The 19,290-nt window shown below is 39.5% G+C and overlaps 1 pseudogene; it reads left to right on the plus strand.

Annotated features, from left to right (window-relative positions):
* The first annotated feature begins 10,713 nt into the window (after nt 1–10,713).
* LOC113307102 lies at nt 10,714–10,813 on the plus strand (annotated as a pseudogene).
* Nucleotides 10,814–19,290: the final 8,477 nt, after the last annotated feature.

Below are 19,290 nucleotides of genomic sequence, written 5' to 3' on the forward strand. Positions count from 1 at the left end.
TTTTAAGCAGACTTAGCTTGAATATTAAATCAAGTTTTCATCTAACAGTGAATAACGAATGCTCTGTTACTATGATATCTTAGCTTTTTTTTTAAAGTGAACCCTGATTTGAAAGACTATGTATGGGAGAACTCTAGCAACTGGAAATCCCGAGACTTTTCTGTGTACTAGTTGCGACTAGAGTCGATTCTCGTTTAGACTAGGTTTTTCCAAAACCATTATAGGTTAACGACTTGAAGACTTCATTTGGGATTCGTGAAGCCAGATCCAACAATTTTTTATGTATTTGCGTATTCTGATCTTACTTGTTCTATCGTATTGAGTACTATCTTCTCTAAGATTTGCTCGAGATTTATCTATGATAGGTAAGATATAAAAAGTAATCACAAAGATCTTCGTCTCATTCTTTGTGATTCCGCAATAACTTCTTCTACTACCATATAATTAAGTTATTGTTAGGTGCTTGATATATATGAATACAAATATTCTGCGGAGCACGTGTCATGATCTCAGTGGTCGCATACAAGATAAATGTGTAGCCCTCTCTATACAGAGGAATCCAAGTGACAGAGGATACCTTCGTAGATCTACTAAAGGATGCCTCGACGGCTAAGATGAAAGAAGTAAAAGCCTAGTCTATGATGAGGCAGCTGGCGAATGGACAGAGGTAGATGACATATCTAAGCAGCATTAAATGCACAAATCTCTTATCTACACGCATAATCAAAGAAAGTGGAGAGAGATGATGTGGTTGTACCATATTGGCAGAGGCTGGCGGCGAACGAAGGTATAATCTTTACTAAGGCTGGGAAGTTCCCTAAGGAACGTGGGTCAGCTGAGGTGGCAGAGTCCGACTGGAGAAAAAGCACAGTGAACGAAGGTACCATTTGTACGGAAGGTATATCAGGGAATGATGGACCCCAGGACAGCAAAGATATACATGTAGTCGAATGGGCTATAAATACCAAGCTTCACCAATAAATTAAGGCATTCAATTCCTAGGAGAAGAAGATCTAGTCTTAAGCTTATACCTCTTTAATGTTTAGAACTTAAGTAATGACTTCAACTTGAGTTCTCTCTACTACTTTGGGAAGTATTTAAGATCTTTTGTAACCACTATAACTTAATACAAATAAATCACTCATTACCCCGTGGACGTAGATGAAAGTCGAACCACGTAATATCTTGTGTCTCGTGATAACTTAGTAGCATTTAATTTATATTAATGTTCTTTGTTATTATTTTGATCTTCGATATCTTTTATTACTCGTCAGTTTAACTGAGGCATCGATACTACTTAATATCTAATTCTCTGAACTGTATACATTACGTAGACTACGGGAAAACGAGTAGTCACAGTTTGGCGCTAGAAGGTTTTGCTTACCATCTTGAGTTTTTATATTCCGTCATTAATTTTACTTATGCATCTTCTTTAATGAAGAGATCTGAATTCAACAACTACCTCAGGACGGCAAATACATCAATATAATCACCTTCTCCAGCGGAGGTCAAGAAGAACTGCTCGAAGACATCCTCGAGTTAGCTCGAAACAAAAGAAAGCTAGAAACCCACAAGGTGTGCAAGCTAAGCGGGCCACCTACTAGCTCTTGAGAAGAATGGATGTCCACGCCATTAACATTCTCAACAAAATACGTCAATCAGGAGGTCGAAATTCACAACGATCCACTTGTGATCACTCTTCCAATACACGGATGGAACGTTACGAGGGTCCTCGTTGACGAGGGCATCTCGTTAAATGTATTGTTTTACGAACCCTACCTACGCATGGGTCTGACATCGGAGCAGATGAATTCTTACACTTGCACAATATACTGTTTTAATGGAGCACTCTCTAAACCAAAAGGAGAAATCGTATTGCAGGTACGTGCAGGACCCTTAGTAACCAATATAAGGTTCTATGTGGTGGAAGCACCTTCTCCTTACAGTGTAATCATGGGCAGACTATGGGTACATAGATTACGAGGAACAGCTTCGACATATCATCAGTACCTTCGATTCCCTACACCCATGGGTGAAATGGAAATCAAAGTTGACCAACAGGACGCAAGGATATGCAATCTAGCATAGGTCACACTCAATGAAGAAAGAATTGTTTCCCAGTAGCACGAAAGAAAAAGACGAAAGGCGAATACCAAAGAAGAGAAGAACGGAGCCTTCTTAGTACCCAAAGCCATCTCAGTTCCAGAGACAATCACCTCCGCCACTCCAGGGGAGAACATCTCTGCCAAATGACAATTAAAAAAAATCACTCCTCAACGTCCTCAGAAACAAGCCTTCTCACCAGTGGAACCAACAAAAAAAATCAACATCGGAACGGAGGCAGAGCCAAAAATAATCAACATCGGAACTTTACTTGAAGAGGAAGAGGAGATGAAACTACAAATCTTACTAAGGGACTACACCGATGTCTTTGCATGGTCAATCGAACACATGCCTGGAATTGACCCGAATTTGGTCTCCCACCGCCTTCGGCTCAAACCAGAAATACCATCATTCAAGCAACGCATCCGTAAGGTGGCAGACATCTACCAGGAAGCGGTATAAAGGGAATTATAAAAAATATTAACCGCAGGGTTCATACGAGAAGTCAAGTATCCCACGTGGATATCCAATATGGTGATTGTGCCCAAGAAGAACGGAAGCGTATGCATTTGCATCGACTTTAGCAATCTCAACAAAGTGTGCCCAAAAGACAGTTACCCGCTGCCAAACATTGACCAACTAGTCAATGCAACCGAAGGTTACCAGAGGCTATCCTTTATGTATGGATACTCAGGTTACAACCAAATCTCTCTTACAGAAGAAGACCAGAAGCATACTGCATTATTTACCCCACGAGGCTTGTATTATTATACAAGTATGCCTTTTGGACTAAAGAACGTGGGGGAAATGATGTAGTTTTATAGTGGTAAATAAAGTTCATTCAACTCGAACTTGTGTAGACTCGATTTCAAACTTAATAATAAAGAAAATATATACACAAAAAAAAGTTGTCAGAATAACGAGAGGTACTGAGACTCGGGTTTTCACCAATTTTCATACTCATGTGGTTCAAAAATCAATTCTACACAATTATAGCTCATATGATAAAGATTATTGACTCTTATTCTTTGCCAAAGTAGATTCCGAAAGTAATGACTGTAAATCTAAAGCATGGGACATGAAAACGCTTAAGCTAAGCATGACCCATCAATTGAAATCACAACCATTCAAGATAAATCATAAATCAATTCAATTTTAGTGCAAAAAGTCATATAAAGAATTAAAAGAATTGCCACAATGATGAAAAAGGGCTTCCTCCGTCGTCCCAGTGTTGGGTTTAGCTCCTCATATCAAAAACATGCTCAAAATATTTATTCATGGCTCCAAAGAGAGTGAAAATACAAGAAAAAGATAAAACAGATCAATTGCAACGTGTATAAGCGTTCTAGACTGACTATTACAAAGGACTACAGATAATATAAGACTGCCTCTTAAACGATACTTCTCTGCTGCAGTAACTAAACTACACCTCTCTGCGACTGACTTAGGACGTCAGTTATTATTCTTCTTCTTCCTTCTCTTCCCTGAAAGTGCAGAAACGACTCTGCAACTTTCTTTATCCGAGCAGATACCTCTGTTGTCTCTCCCTAAGCCTCCGTATCAACCCCCAAACTCTCTACGAACCTCGGCCACCCTATTTATACAAACAGGACTAACAATATCTTCGTGAAATCTCTGGTTTCTCTTTTTATTTTCTTACTCAAAAAGCTACGGTATTTTCCTTGTTTATCTCTTCTATTACGTGGATTCTGTAGTAGTCAAACACTTTCCAAATCTTGCAGAATAAATCTAACGACAATCTCTCCTTTATCTTGCACGTTACTTCCTTCTAAACCACCAGAAAATCCGAGACTATCCCTCTTTCTCTGTTTAACTGAAATCGCCAAATATAACGAGATTTCTTTCTTCCATTTGGTTCCCAAACACGTACGCATGTTGTTTATGTGGTAAGAACATTAACCTAACGAAATCCCTTGAAAGTCTCCTCCTACCAGTAACTCGTGATTCTTTGTGTCCCTGTTTTGTTCTGTGTAAATTTCTTCCCCTGTTTATGTGAACTAATACTTTACCAACCTTGATTCGGTGTGGTAAGTCCATATAGTCAAGCCCAATGAGAATCTGCGACGAAAAATAGCCCAAATCCGATTCAGGAGTGTACGCAGATGAACATATCTTTTGAACGTGACATTTCCCGCCAAATTTCATTTCTCACGTAAAGAAGGTGGAATCCCCCTAACAGAAATGGGGTGCAAATAGCAAATGGATACCCCTTAGCAAATGAGGTTCCCCTTAGCTAAACTGAGAGTCCGAATAGTAATTTTCTCCCACGAGCGCAAATACCACTTTTCAAGCCAATTTTTCCAGATAAACTTATTTCTCCAAACACACCTACAAAAACATAAAATAATCAAATAAGTATAAAATAGAGCACTAACAATACACATAATTGAGATCAAAATAGACACATAAATGCGTCTATCAAATACCCCCAAACTTATTATTTGCTAGTCCTCGAGAAAAACTGAAATAAATAAAATCCTAACTCATTGTCGCAGGCATCGTCAGTTGCATTTAGCTTATGCAATAAGCCTTTAAACCCCTAGGTGGCCCTAGTGGCGGAGTGTTGTCTCCGGAGGGCATACCAGAGGTATATCCACAAAACCTTTATACTCCAGACCCTAGCTATCTACACAGAACCTTGGAAGGCACTAAAGAATCTCCTTGGTTGGCATACTTATTGACTACAGTAGGAAGTACCCTGATGCGAAATTCCAATTGTTGTACACGAGTTCGCACTCAAGCATACTAAAATTCATATAAAGTGACAGAGCTCTACTCAGATAGTCGCATCCAAACTCAGAATCAAACAAATCACATGGATAGATTAAGAAGATGGATATAGAAAAACATAGATGGTTTTGATGTTGACTAAGGTGAACGGTGTTTCTCATATCTGTCTGAAGGCCACTGCCATAATGAACCTATCCTAATGGACTGAGATAACGGTATGAATAATATCAACACACTGGCATATACAAGGGTACCAGTGGTCGATAATCCTAACTCTAGGTCAACACAACTGGCATATACAAGGGTTCCAGTGGTCGACTTTATTGAATTTATTCCAGTTGGTCTGATGGTCTGGTCTCAATTTCTCTTTTTCTTTTTTTTTTCTTTTTTTTTCATGGCTATCTCAATCACTCTATTTCACCCTAGCAATGGTAACAACTTGAATCGTGAGCCCCACCTAATCACTTAGAGAAACATATTTTAAAAAGAAAAATAAAGATAGAAGTGAAAAGGACTCAATGAGACATGGCGAAACTACCATGTTATTTCTAACACCTGAGCTCTGTGCTTTTATGAATAGACTCTTTAGATGTTTCCATCTAATCAGATTGGTCCCTCAACTCCTACAACTAAAATGCTTCCATCCACTTAGATTGGGTAGTGCCATCCTTAATAAGGATAAATTTCTAGGCTCTGGAGTTTATTTATTGCAACGAAAAGGTAACAAAAAGTTCTACCCCATCCCCAAACTTAAATATGACATTGTCCTCAATGTTTCTAATTAAAGAACAGTATCAAAAATATAAGTAACATGAGGAAATAGTAAAGAGAGAAGTCGGAAAGATAGTACCTGGGTGAAATGTAACCAAAAACCTACAAAAATAATATACAACATACAAAATCTCCTCGATGGTCAATCAAGGTAAACAGGGTCCTCCATAGGGACCTCCTCAACATCACCTGTAGGAAAAGGCTCTAAAAAGGGCTTCAATCGCTGACCTTAACCTTCTAATAACTACTACCATCTGTTGTCTCAATCTCAACAGCGCCATGAGAAAAAACAGTACGGACCACAAAAGGACCGGTCCATCGAGAGTGCAACTTCCCGGGGAATAGATGCAAACGAGTGTCATACAGAAGAACTTTTTGACCTGGAGAAAATGACTTTCGTAAAATATTCCTATCATGCACAAGTTTCATTTTGTTCTTATACTCCTTAGCACTATCGTATGCATCTCTACGAATCTCGTCCAACTCATTGAGCTGGAGATTTCTTTGAGCTCCTGCCTTGTCAAGTGAAAAGTTTAAGTTCTTAATATCCCAATAGGCTCGATGCTCTAACTCAACAGGCAGGTGACATGCCTTGCCAAACACTAAACGATAAGGTGACATTCCAATAGGTGTCTTAAACGCAGTACGGTAAGCCCATAAGACATCAGTAAGCCTCGACGACCAGTCTTTCTTATTTGGATTAACTGTTTTCTCTAGAATACGTTTAATTTCCCTATTGGAAACCTCTACCTGACCACTAGTCTGAGGGTGATATGGGGTTGCTACTTTATGGGTAATACCGTATTGTTTCATTAAAAGAAAAAACGGTCTATTACAAAAGTGTGAACCTCCATCACTAATTATAGCTCGCGGCGTACCAAAACGTGTAAGTATATTTTCTTTCAAAAACTGAACTACGACCCTGTGTTCATTCGTTTTACACGGAACCACCTCAACCCACTTAGACACATAGTCTACAGCGAAAAGTATGTAAAGATAGCCAAACGAAATAGGAAATGGACCCATAAAATCAATGCCCCACACATCAAAGACCTCAATCACTAAAATAGGGTTCAAAGGCATCATATTTCTACGGGAAATGGTTCCTAACTTCTAGAAACACTCACAAGAAACACAATGACTATGGGAATCTTTAAACAATGAAGGCCAGTAAAATCCACACTGCAAAATCTTAGCAGCAGTCTTCTGGTCCGGACAATACTTAAACAGATAAGGATCGTCCCAAAAGAAATGCTTAACCACGGCTAAAAACCTAGAACGATCTTGCTTACCCCAATGTTGAGGCATTCGACCAGTAACAAGATAATTCACTAAATTTTCATACCAAGGTGATTGGGAAACAGAGAACAATTGTTCATCAGGAAAACTATCCCTTATAGGAAGGGAATTATTAGGGGAACTAACAACTAGCCTAGACAAGTGGTCTGCTACTACATTCTCTGCACCCTTTTTGTCTCTAATGTCTGGACAAAATTCTTGTTACAAAGGGATCCATCTAATCAATCTAGGTTTGGTATCCTTCTTAGACAAAAGGTATTTCAAAGAACCATGATCAGTATAGATTACGATCTTAGAACCTAATAAATAGGATCTAAACTTATCCAAGGCAAACACGTTGGCTAGCAATTCCTTCTCGGTAGTTGTATAGTTCATTTGGGCATCATTCAGAGTTTTGCTAGCATAGTAAATCACATGGAGTAATTTGTTTTCTCACTGACCTAGCACAACGCCTATAGCATAATCTGAAGCATCACACATGATCTCAAAGGGTAGGTTCCAGTTGGGTGCCTGGACTATCGGGGCACTAGTGAGTAAATTTTTAAGCTTATCAAAAGCCTTTAAGCAAGCATCATCAAAGACAAACTTAACATCTTTTGCAAGCAAATTGCAAAGAGGTCTAGAAATCAGGCTAAAATCCTTGATGAATCGACGGTAAAAACCTGCATGCCCTAAGAATGACCTAATATCTTTTACGGTTTTTAGGACCTGTAGAGTCTTAATAAGGTCAATTTTAAGACTCATCAAATTAACCTTTATACCTCTATACCCTTTGAAGAAACGATGTTCCCTAAGACAATTCCTGATTCAACCATGAAATGGCATTTTTCCCAATTAAGCACTAAATTCTTTTCCTTACACCTAGTCAACACTAATGTCAAATGATCCAAGCACTCATCAAAAGATGAACCAAATACTGAAAAATCATCCATAAAGACCTCTATACCTCTATACCCTTTGAAGAAACGATGTGCCCTAAGACAATTCCTCTATAAAGACCTTTATACCTCTATACCCTTTGAAGAAACGATGTGCCCTAAGACAATTCCTGACTCAACCATGAAATGGCATTTTTCCGAATTAAACACTAAATTATTTTCCTTACACCTAGTCAACACTAATGTCAAATGATGCAAGCACTCATCAAAAGATGAACCAAATACTGAAAAATCATCCATAAAGACCTCTAAAAACCGTTCTACCATGTCAAAAAATATGTTCATCATGCAATGCTGAAAGGTCGCAGGGGCATTACAAAGCCCGAAAGGCATGCGTCTATACGCAAAGGTACCAAAGGGACATGTAAAAGTGGTTTTCTTCTGGTCTTCTGGGGAAATAACGATCTGATTATAACCGGAGTAGCCATCTAAGAAGCAATAGTGACTATGTCCAGCTAATCGCTCTAGCATTTGGTCGATAAAAGGAAGAGGAAAATGATCCTGCCTTGTGACCTTGTTCAATTTCCTACAGTCAATACACACATGCCATCCCGTGGTCGCTCGGGTTGGGATTAATTCATTATTATCATTCTGGACTACAGTAATACCTGATTTCTTGGGGACAACCTGAACAAGGCTGACCCACTTACTGTCTGAAATTGGGTAAATGATACCCGCATCTAATAACTTAAGCACCTCTTTTCGAACTACCTATTTCATGTTAGGGTTCAGTCGACGTTGCATCTCCCTATAAGGTTTGGAGTCTTCCTCTAAATGAATCTGATGCATACACACAGTAGGACTTATACCCTTAATGTTTGCTATAGTCCACCCTAAAGCTTCCTTATTGTCTTGAAGTACTTTTACTAGCCTACTTTCCTGATCACTATCCAAATCGTAAGCTACAATCACAGGTAAAGTCTCAGATGGGCCTAAAAACACATAATGTAGAGTATCGGGTAGTGGTTTAAGGTCCAACTTTGGGGGCTCTTCTAAAGAAGGAATTAGGGTAGTCTCAAAAACTGGTAATGGTTCGAACCTAGATTTCCATCTATCAGTGTCTAACACATGGGTAGAATATAATAGAGCATTCACTTGTTCAATAGTGCTATCGTCATCAAAATCTAAACCAACATGGGATAGACAACTTTCTAATGGGTCTTCAAATAAAATGTTTGGTAATGACTTCTGAACTAAGGCTTCTATCATGTTCACCTATTCAACACATGTGTCAAATAGCTCATAAGGTAGCTTACTGACATTAAAATTGTTCATCTCTATATCCATATTACCAAAAGATAAATTCATCACACCATTTTGACAGTTAATGATCGCATTCGACGTAGCTAAATACGGGCGACCTAAAATCACAGGTATCTGGTTCTCTGGGTCAGGGACAGGTTGAGTATCTAGGACCACGAAATCCACTGGATAGATAAACTTGTTGACCTCAATAAGGACATCCTCAATAACACCTCGAGGAATTTTAACAGACCTATCAGCTAACTACAGTGTTATCTGAGTAGGTTTCATTTCACCAAGTCCTAGTTGTAAGTACACATGGTACGGAAGTACGTTCACACTGTCTCCTAAGTCAAGTAAAGCTTTTTCTACCCGGTGTTTACCTATTGTACAAGCAATGGTAGGGGAACCAGGGTCTTTGTACTTTGGAGTTATAGTGTTTTGAATAATTGAACTTACGTGACTATCTAAAAAGGCTTTCTTATGGACGCTAAGTTTTCGCTTTCGCGTACACATATCCTTAAGGAACTTGGCATAAGCAGGAATTTTCCTAATTGCATCTAATAAAGGAAGGTTTATGGTAACTTGCTTAAAAACCTCCAATATGTCATTAAAGTTCGATTCCTTCTTTTTTGGTACTAATAGCTGAGGAAATGCGGCTCTAGGCACAGAATCAGACCTCTCAGGAACTGAGTTGGCATCATCAGAAATTTTATCAGTTTCCTTAGCTAGTTTTCCCGAGGGGTGAACTACAGTATGTTCACTATCGGGCATGGTTACCTGATTGTCTACTATTCTACCACTCCTAAGGGTTCTAATAGAATTCAATTGATTCGATGGTTTTGTACCTACTTCATGAACTCCTCTAGGATTGGGATTAGTCTGACTAGGGAACCTACCATTATCTCTCTCACTTAAGGTCTTAGCTATTTGGATGACTTGAAGTTCTAACTTAGCAAGTCTCTGAGCATTAGTTTGAAAATTATGCTTGGTTTCCTGTTGAAAACTAACATGGCTCTGTGCTAACATTTCCTGAGTTTTTGTTAATATCTTAATAGATTCCTCTAAGCTAGTCGTTTTATTTTTTGGGCCTGATGTATTCCTAGTGTAGCCAAAACCTGGGGGAACATTAGAATTATTAGACTGACCTTGACTCTGGCCCTTAGACCATGAAAAATTCGGATGGTTTCTCCAACCAGGATTATAGGTTTCTGAATATGGGTCAAACTTCTGACGATTATCAAACCTAGTGTTATTATATAGAGCATTGGCTTGCTCTTCATTATTCTGGCCTTCTAAAAAAGGCTCCAATCTACCACTAGTGTTACCCACTTTTAAAGCTTCTAAGATTTTCGTTATAGCAGCAATTTTGGAATCTGATTCATAGCCTCCTTCTACCCTATTAACGTTTCCTCTGCCGAGAAGAATTGTTTTCTGGGGTCCCCTACTACTTTCCCATTGCTGGGTCTTTTCCGCGACATCATACAAATATGTCATCGCGTCATCAACTGTTTGGTTCTCAAATCCACCAGTACACATATATTCTACTGTGGTTGTGGTGGGATAATCTAAACCCTCATAAAGGATCTGAACTAACCTAACCTTCTCTAAACCATGATGAGGACATTGGGCTAATAAATCATTGAACCTTTCCAAATACCTATACAAAGTTTCTCCCTCCTGTTGAGAAAACGTGCAGATTTGCGTCCTAATAGACGATGTTTTGTGCCTAGGGAAAAACTTGTTCAAAAAGGCAGATGTAAGTTGTTCATACGTTTCGATTGACCCGGAAGCCAAACTATATAGCCACGATTTAGCTTTATCTTTCAGGGAAAAGGGGAATAACCTAAGTTTCAAAGCATCATCATCTAGGTTTCTAATCCTGAGGATACTAAAAATTTCCTCAAAGTCCCTAATATGGAAATAGGGGTTTTCATTTTCTTTCCCTAAAAATATTGGGAGCAGCTGTAAGGTCCCAGGTTTAAGTTCATAAGTTGCTTCCGTCTCAGCTAACCTGATACATAAGGGGCGAGTAGTCCTAGTCGGGTTCAACAAATCTTTCAAAGTTATCATTTCTGGCGCTACCAGAGCAACAGGGATTCTCTCCTCAGTCAAAGGACGTTCAAAAACAGACTCTTCAAAAGTCAGACTCTCTAGATTAAGGTAATCGAGACGCTTAGAACTACTAGGTTTCTCTTTAACAAATCTACCTAGTGCGTCTCTTTTACGTTCAGGCATACGATAGAATTTTCAAATTGGAAGGGTAAGCAAACACATATCAAGGCCGACTCAACCAAATCAAACCTATTGATTTCTAGCAAACAAAAAGCATGATGGCTCCACTTAGATTGTTTCTAGACCAGCTTCTAATCCTTCGAACGGGAATTCGTTACAATTTAAGCAAACCCCTCTGGAATCAATCCGAGTTAACGTAAGTTGAATAGAGGCGAGGGAAGCTCGGTGGAGCTTTGATACCCAAGGCCTCACCGATATTACAAGGCGGCGCAGTCACGCATTCAACTTACAGAAACCGTCAAGAACTTCGAAGTATGCTTAAAAGAGTAACCAATATTTTTCGAATGACTTTCCTGTTAAGCTCGTTACCTTATCGGTCTCGTTCTAGTCAAAATTTTAGGCTTAGGTTCGCGTAGGTTACGTGTTCTTAAAGCGGGCAAGAAGAGAACGATGATGAAATCCGAACCCTTATCTTGTATGGCCAGACCTTGCCCTTTACTAGAAAAATAAATGTCCCTATTCAGTCCTCAACATATATGCATACGAAGGAGTCCAGTAACTCGCTGACAGGGGATTCACGAGTGTTTAGAATCTTACCTCCCGTTCCAGACGGGGGATGAATCGGTTGTAGTTGACTCGGGCCACTGACTCCGATGTCAAGTGTACGAACCCAAGGTGCAGAGACAATATCGTAATTGTCCTTCTTCTATGCAAACAGTTTATATTTAAAGTACCCTTCCGTAGGGTAATAAAAAAAATAATGTCCGAAAGTCCAAAAGTCCAAAAAGAAAAGAAAAATTACAAAAATAATAAACCCTAATACAACTTTTTTTTTTAAAAAAAAAAAGAAAATAAACAAACCCTAAACTAAAATTGTCTAAAATAAAATTGTCTTCTTTTCTGTTCTTTTTGCTTTAATCTTTAGCTCCAAGTCTTTATGAAATCACCAAACTCTTTGGCTCAATTTTCTTTATGATCCAGAACCTGTAGACACAAGATAAATACCCAAAAACATACAAAAGAACAAAAATAATAACAAAAAAAAATAAAAATAAAAATAAAATAAATCTAAAACCCTAAAAACAAGTCCGCGTCGGCGGCGCCAAAAATTGATGTAGTTTTATAGTGGTAAATAAAGTTCGTTCAACTCGGACTTGTGTAGACTCGATTTCAGACTTAATAATAAAGATAATATATACACAAAAAAAAGTTGTCACAATAACGAGAGGTACTGAGTCTCGGGATTTCACCAATTTTCATACTCATGTGGTTCAAAAATCAATTCTACCCAATTATAGCTCATATGATAAAGATTATTGACTCTTATTCTTTGCCAAAGTAGATTCCGAAAGTAATGACTGTAAATCTAAAGCATGGGACATCAAAACAGTTAAGCTAAGCATGACCCATCAATTGAAATCATAACCATTCAAGAGAAATCATAAATCAATTCAATTTTAGTGCAAAAAGTCATATAAAGAATTTATAGAATTACCACAATGATGAAAAATGGCTTCCTCCGTCGTCCCAGTGTTGGGTTTAGCTCCTCATATCAAAAACATGCTCAAAATATTTATTCATGGCTCCAAAGTGTTTGAAGAGAGTGAAAATACAAGAAAAAGATAAAACAGATCAATTGCAACGTGTATAAGCGTTCCAGACTGACTGTTACAAAGGACTACAGATAATATAAGACTGTCTCCTAAACAATACTTCTCTGCTGCAGTAACTAAACTACATCTCTCTGCGACTGACTTAGGACGTCAGTTCTTCTTCTTCTTCCTTCTCTTCCCTGAAAGTGCAGAAACGACTCTGCAACTTTCTTTATCCGAGCAGATACCTCTGTTGTCTCTCCCTAATCCTCCGTATCAACCCCCAAACTCTATACGAACCTCGGCCACCCTATTTATACAAACGGGGCTAACAATATCTTCGTGAAATCTCTGGTTTCTCTTTTTATTTTCTTACTCAGAAAGCTACGGTATTTTCCTTGTTTATATCTTCTATTACGTGGATTATGTAGTAGTCAAACACTTTCCAAATCTTGCAGAATAAATCTAACGACAATCTCTCCTTTATCTTGCACGTTACTTCCTTCTAAACCACCAGAAAATCCGAGACTATCCCTCGTTACCTGTTTAACTGAAATCTCCAAATATAACGAGATTTCTTTCTTCCATTTGGTTCCCAAACACGTACGCATGTTGTTTATGTGGTAAGAACATTAACCTAACGAAATCCCTCGAAAATATCCTCCTACCAGTAACTCGTGATTCTTTGTGTCCCTGTTTTGTTCTGTGTAAATTTCTTCCCCTGTTTATGTGAACTAATACTTTACGAACCTTGATTCGGTGTGGTAAGTCCATATAATCAAGCCCAATGAGAATCTGCGACGAAAAATAGCCCAAATCCGATTCAGGAGTGTACGCAGATGAACATATCTTTTGAACGTGACATTTCCCGCCAAATTTCATTTCTCACGTAAAGAAGGTGGACCCCCTAACAGAAATGGGGTGCAAATAGCAAATGGATACCCCTTAGCAAATGAGGTGCCCCTTAGCCAAACTGAGAGTCCGAATAGTAATTTTCTCCCACTAGCGCAAATACCGCTTTTCGAGCCAATTTTCCCAGAAAAACTTATTTCTCCAAAAACACCTACAAAAACATAAAATAATCAAATAAGTATAAAATGGAGCACTAACAATACACATAATTGAGATCAAAATAGGCACATAAATGCGTCTATTAGGCAACATACCGGCGATTGGTAGACAAGATCTTTAAGCCATTGATAGGCAAGATACTGTAGGTCTACGTGTACAATATGCTTGTCAAAAGCAAAGAGGCGAAAAATCACCTGTCAGATCTAAGAGAAATATTCGAAGCCATGAGAAACTTTCACATGAAGGTGAACCCGGAGAAATGCACATTCAGAGTAACCTCAGGAAAATTCTTGGGATACTTGGTAACTAAGCGAGGAACAGAAGTAGACCCCGAAAGGGTCAGAGAAATAATGGAAATTCCATCTCCACAAACACTAAAAGGAGTACAAAAGCTAAATGGAATCTTAGCTTCCATGGAAAGATTCATAGCAAGATCATCGGATAAATCCAAAGCATTTTTCGATACACTAAGGAAAGGAAGCAGGTTCATGTGGACCACGGAATGCGAGCAAGCTTTTCAAAAAATCAAAGAATACTTGGCTTCAGTACCCATCCTACAGACGCCGGAGCCAGGTGAGATATTCACCTTGTACTTAGCAGCAACAAGCTATGATGTGAGTGCAGTGTTGGTACGAGATCAAGGACAAGGATAAAAGACCATATACTACATCAACAAGATACTCAGTTCAGCGGAGCGTAACTACACCAAGGTGGAGCAACTTATATATGCCTTAGTAGTGGCAACACAAAAACTAAGGATATATTTCGACGCACATACCATCCGAGTATTCACAAAGGCTCAGATAGGTCAAATCCTCGACAACACGGAGAAAATTGGAAGGATGGAAAAATGGAATGCCATGATCAAACAGTTCCACATAATCTTTGATACTAGGAAGTCTGAGAAATCGCAAATCTTAGCAGACTTTCTAGCGGACCTACCTGTCAACGACGAAGCAGAAATAGATGACATCCCAGGAATGGAAGAACACAAGCAAGAACCAGAAGATCTCTTGGAACCTCAGAATTCACGGAGGCGGGAGATATTTGTAGATGGCTCCTCCAATGGAGAGGGCGCAGACATAGGGATTGTAATAACAACCCCTACCGGAGACCGAATCATCTATGCGTTCATGTTAGAATTCGAACAATACACTAATAACATCACAGAATACGAGGCGGTCATACATGGTCTATGCTTGGCACGAGAGCTAAGCTTATCAGATGTTCGTTTAACTAGTGACTCACAGTTAGTCGTTAGACAAATCGAGCTCAAATACCAAACTTTGGATCCAATACTATATTCGTATCTAAAGTTAGCACAGGAGCATGCGTCAAAGATCAACAATGTTACATTCAGACATGTCTGTTGAAAAGATAACAGACACGCAGATGCCTTAGCATTCATATCATCGATGTAAGGGACAAAAATACCACCTCCGTGCAAATTAGAAGGATATACGAGCCTTCGATAGAGGGACCAATCTCAGAAGGTGAGGAGGCTTTGGCCGTTCAGACTCGACCCATGAGAGAAGCTGAGAAAGGAAAAGAAGGCGAAGAATAACCAGATGACGAAGTCGAAGAATCTGACAAACACCGTTCTATGTCAGACGAAGATAACGAAGACGAAGCGGAGGATGATTGGAGGATTCTAATTCACCAATACCTTGACAAAAGTACCTTACCAGCAGATGTCAAGGAGGCTCGGAAACTTGAATCAAAAGCAGCAATGTACATCTTGCGTGATGGAATACTGTACAGAAGGTCATTTCTTGAACCTCTGATGCGGTGCCTATCACGAACCAAAGGTAGGAGAATACTCCATGATATACACAACGGAGATGCCGACAATCATAGCGGAAGAAGGTCCTTGGCAGTCAAAGCCAAAATGCAAGGATACTACTGGCTAAGCATGGATGAATATTTAAAAAACGTGGCTAAGCGTTGTGAGAGATGCCAACGCTTTTCCAGGAAGATTAGAGCACCATCAACGGAGCTTAACTCATTCATCAGCCCTTGGCCATTTATCAAGTGAGGGGTTGATATTGTTGGACCCTTGATAGAGGGAACCTCGAAGAGAAAATACCTTATCGTGGCTACGGATTACTTCACCAAGTGGGTGGAAGCAAAGGATTTGGCGAGAATTAGGGACACGGATGTCTTTAAGTTCTTGTTTGAACAAATCATATGCAGGTTTGGAATACCAGCCGCCATAGTCTCTGACAATGGCAAGCAGTTGCAAGGGAAGAACATAGATATGTTGTTCGATACTTTCAACATTCAGAAAAACAAGTCCACTCATATATACCCTAAGATCAATGGACAAGCGAAGGCGACTAACAAAACAATAGCGATGAACTTGAAGAAAAATCTAGGAGCATACAAGAAAAGATGGTGCGAACAACTGCAGAATGTCTTATGTGCCTACCGAACTACAAGAAGGGCGGCCACGGGAGAAACTCCATTATTTCTAACCTACGGAGACGAAGCAGTCATCCCAACAGAGATAATACTTCCAACAACAAAAACGGAGGCATGGGAGAAGAACCTAACAACGTACCTAATGCTAGAGAAGCTTGATGGTCTTGAAGAAAGGCGGGAGGTGGCTTTGCAGAAGATGGTAAACTATCAACGAAGGCTAGCTCGCGAATACAACAAGCGGGTCATCCCTAAAAACTTTGTGGTCGAAGAATACGTGTTACGTCAGATACCACCATATCAAAGAAAAAAAGAGTGGGGCAATCTAGCTCCGATGTGGTATGGGCCCTACATCATACACGACATCGCTGGAAAAGGGTCATACTACCTAAGGACCTTCAAAGGTGAAGTATTACAACACCCTTGGAATGCAATGTACCTAAAAAAGTACTACCCGTAAGAGAATGGTGATTACTCAGGAGAAGAAGGGAACGGGCAATAGACCACCATGTTCTATCCCCGATCAAAGGTATTATGAACTTTACTAAAAAATGAAAGAAACTTTTTGCTAAGAGAAAGTCAATTATTGATTAGGTACAAATTGAGTTAGAATAGACACCCTCCGTCATGACTGACGATGAGATAAGACAAGACATAACTGCGCATATGTCAATACTCGGATCCTCGGAGCGATGGCTCCATTCATGATGCAATAAGAAAAAGTAAGATATCCCCTATAGAGATACGTTGTAGAAGTAAAGCAGCCTTCGCGCTGAACGCGTAGGGTTACAGGAAAACTATTGCCCACGTAGGAGCCTTCGCCACCACGATACCTTCTGTCCAAAGGATACTTAAGTAGGAAGATGAATGTTCCACCCAAGGTTAAACATACCTTAGCACCTCGTGATGACCTGAATGTGCAATCATCTAGACACAATACGCCTGCAAACAAAATATTCATGCAATAACATAGGTACAAATAATAATGTTACCAAAATATGACTATCATGTCTTAAAAAGTTGCAGATAACAAAGGTTCAAACCATCACGAATCACTGTTTCAAGGAAAGGAGACGATACAAGGGCCCCTCAGCTGGGGGCATAATACAACAAAAAGTTCAGTTAAGATAGAGTGGACACGGCATGATCAAGGGTATGGAAGATGAGGAAAATACAACTCCTTTAACTTGTAGCTCAGCTTCCGCAAAGGCAGCATTGATGTAATCAATGGAAGAACGCTCATATTGTACCTTCATCTGAGAAGACTGAACCTCCATATCCGAAGCCGACTTTATACGAAGATCCATCACCTGAGCGCTAAACTGATCATTAGCTTGCTGAAGAGCCTTAGCCTTGAACTTATCAGCAGCATCAAATTGACGGGATATCTTCATCGAGGATATCTGGCCTTCGAGACGATTGATCTTGGCATTTGCACCCACCATCTGTTCCTGGAGACCTGCGAGAACGAAGGGTGTAAGCAATAAGAAGAGGCGGCAAAAGACATAAAGAATGCTGCTGGAATATAAGAACCCTAAGCTACCTCGTGCATGGCTAAGGGATTCTTCTAAACTATGTTGGGCCTCCGCAAGGTCCAACTCAGCGGCTTCAAGATCTTCCACAAGAGTATCACGTTCAGTTTGGAGATCATCAACATCAATCCAGAGCGAAGCACTCTCAAAGGATAAAACTTGGTAAACATTCTCTAACTCTTCCAACTTCCTAACTAAGGACGCATGGGACATAGAAGATGACACAGATCCTGCCTCGACAAGTCTATTCTTAAGAGAATAGACCTCATAAGATAAAACGTTACGCTCTGCAGTAACCTTAGCTAATGAAGCACAAACATCTTCGAAATATACATGATATTTCTTGCGGATGATTTCTTGGGTTAAGAGACGTCTCTCAACTAAGTCAATATCTTCCTTTTGCTTTAAACTGAGACTCTCCTTCCAATTAAGGGCTTCGTCACATTCTTTACGAAGCAAAGCCATATTCTTCACTAGATCCGCGTTATGAGCAGATTCAAGGGAAAGTTGGGCCTCATTATGAACAGTTACGTTCATCAGCCTGTCAGACTTCTTCTGATAATACCAAACATCGGAAGTTAACTTGTCTACTTGATCTCGAAGATATCTAAGCTCACTAGAGTTACCAGCTGACAGGCGAAGGTTGTCTCAGGACTATGCAATCAGGAACAAAAACAAAGCTAAGGGAAAGAATAAACGAGCCTATGGATTTGGAAGACTCAGCATCCAGAGCGGAATCAGCAGCTTTACGCCCATCCTCAACAACTTTATCAGCATTGTTAGCTCTCTCAAGAGCCAAAAACAAGCTTTCAAGGATCACTGAGTCTTTCTCAGATATCCTCCAACGAAGATACCCTAGCAATAGAAGCAGCATCACTGGAAGAGTTGTTGTGTGCTAACGAGGGAATCTTCTTGACGAGCACGCTCTAACAGTGCACTCAAGTGAGTACACTTATCCCTATAGAACTTGAATAAGGTGCAACCAACATCTACTTGTTTGCAAAGCTACAAATAAAGGAGCATAAAAATGAACAAAGGTTCGAAGCACAAATGAATGAAGGTTCAAAGCAAATCCTAAATCAACGAAGGAGATGCCACTTACCCAAGATATAGAAAAACGAGGGAGGAGATCAGAGTAGGTGTTCATGAAAGCTTCCATCTCATGGATACTACCTTTGCGGACTGCACCAAAGCCTTGACTGGAACGAAGGAGATTTGGATCGAAAAATAGATCCTTAGCTGATAGACGCATTTATCTGTTTAATTTGTCCTCAATGTTTCGTATTGTTAGTACTTGTTTTCGTCCTTATTATGGTGTTTTGTGTGTTTGTAGGTATT

This window comes from Papaver somniferum, chromosome 8 (genome assembly GCF_003573695.1).
Source record: "Papaver somniferum cultivar HN1 chromosome 8, ASM357369v1, whole genome shotgun sequence".
NCBI classification, from domain to species: domain Eukaryota; kingdom Viridiplantae; phylum Streptophyta; class Magnoliopsida; order Ranunculales; family Papaveraceae; genus Papaver; species Papaver somniferum.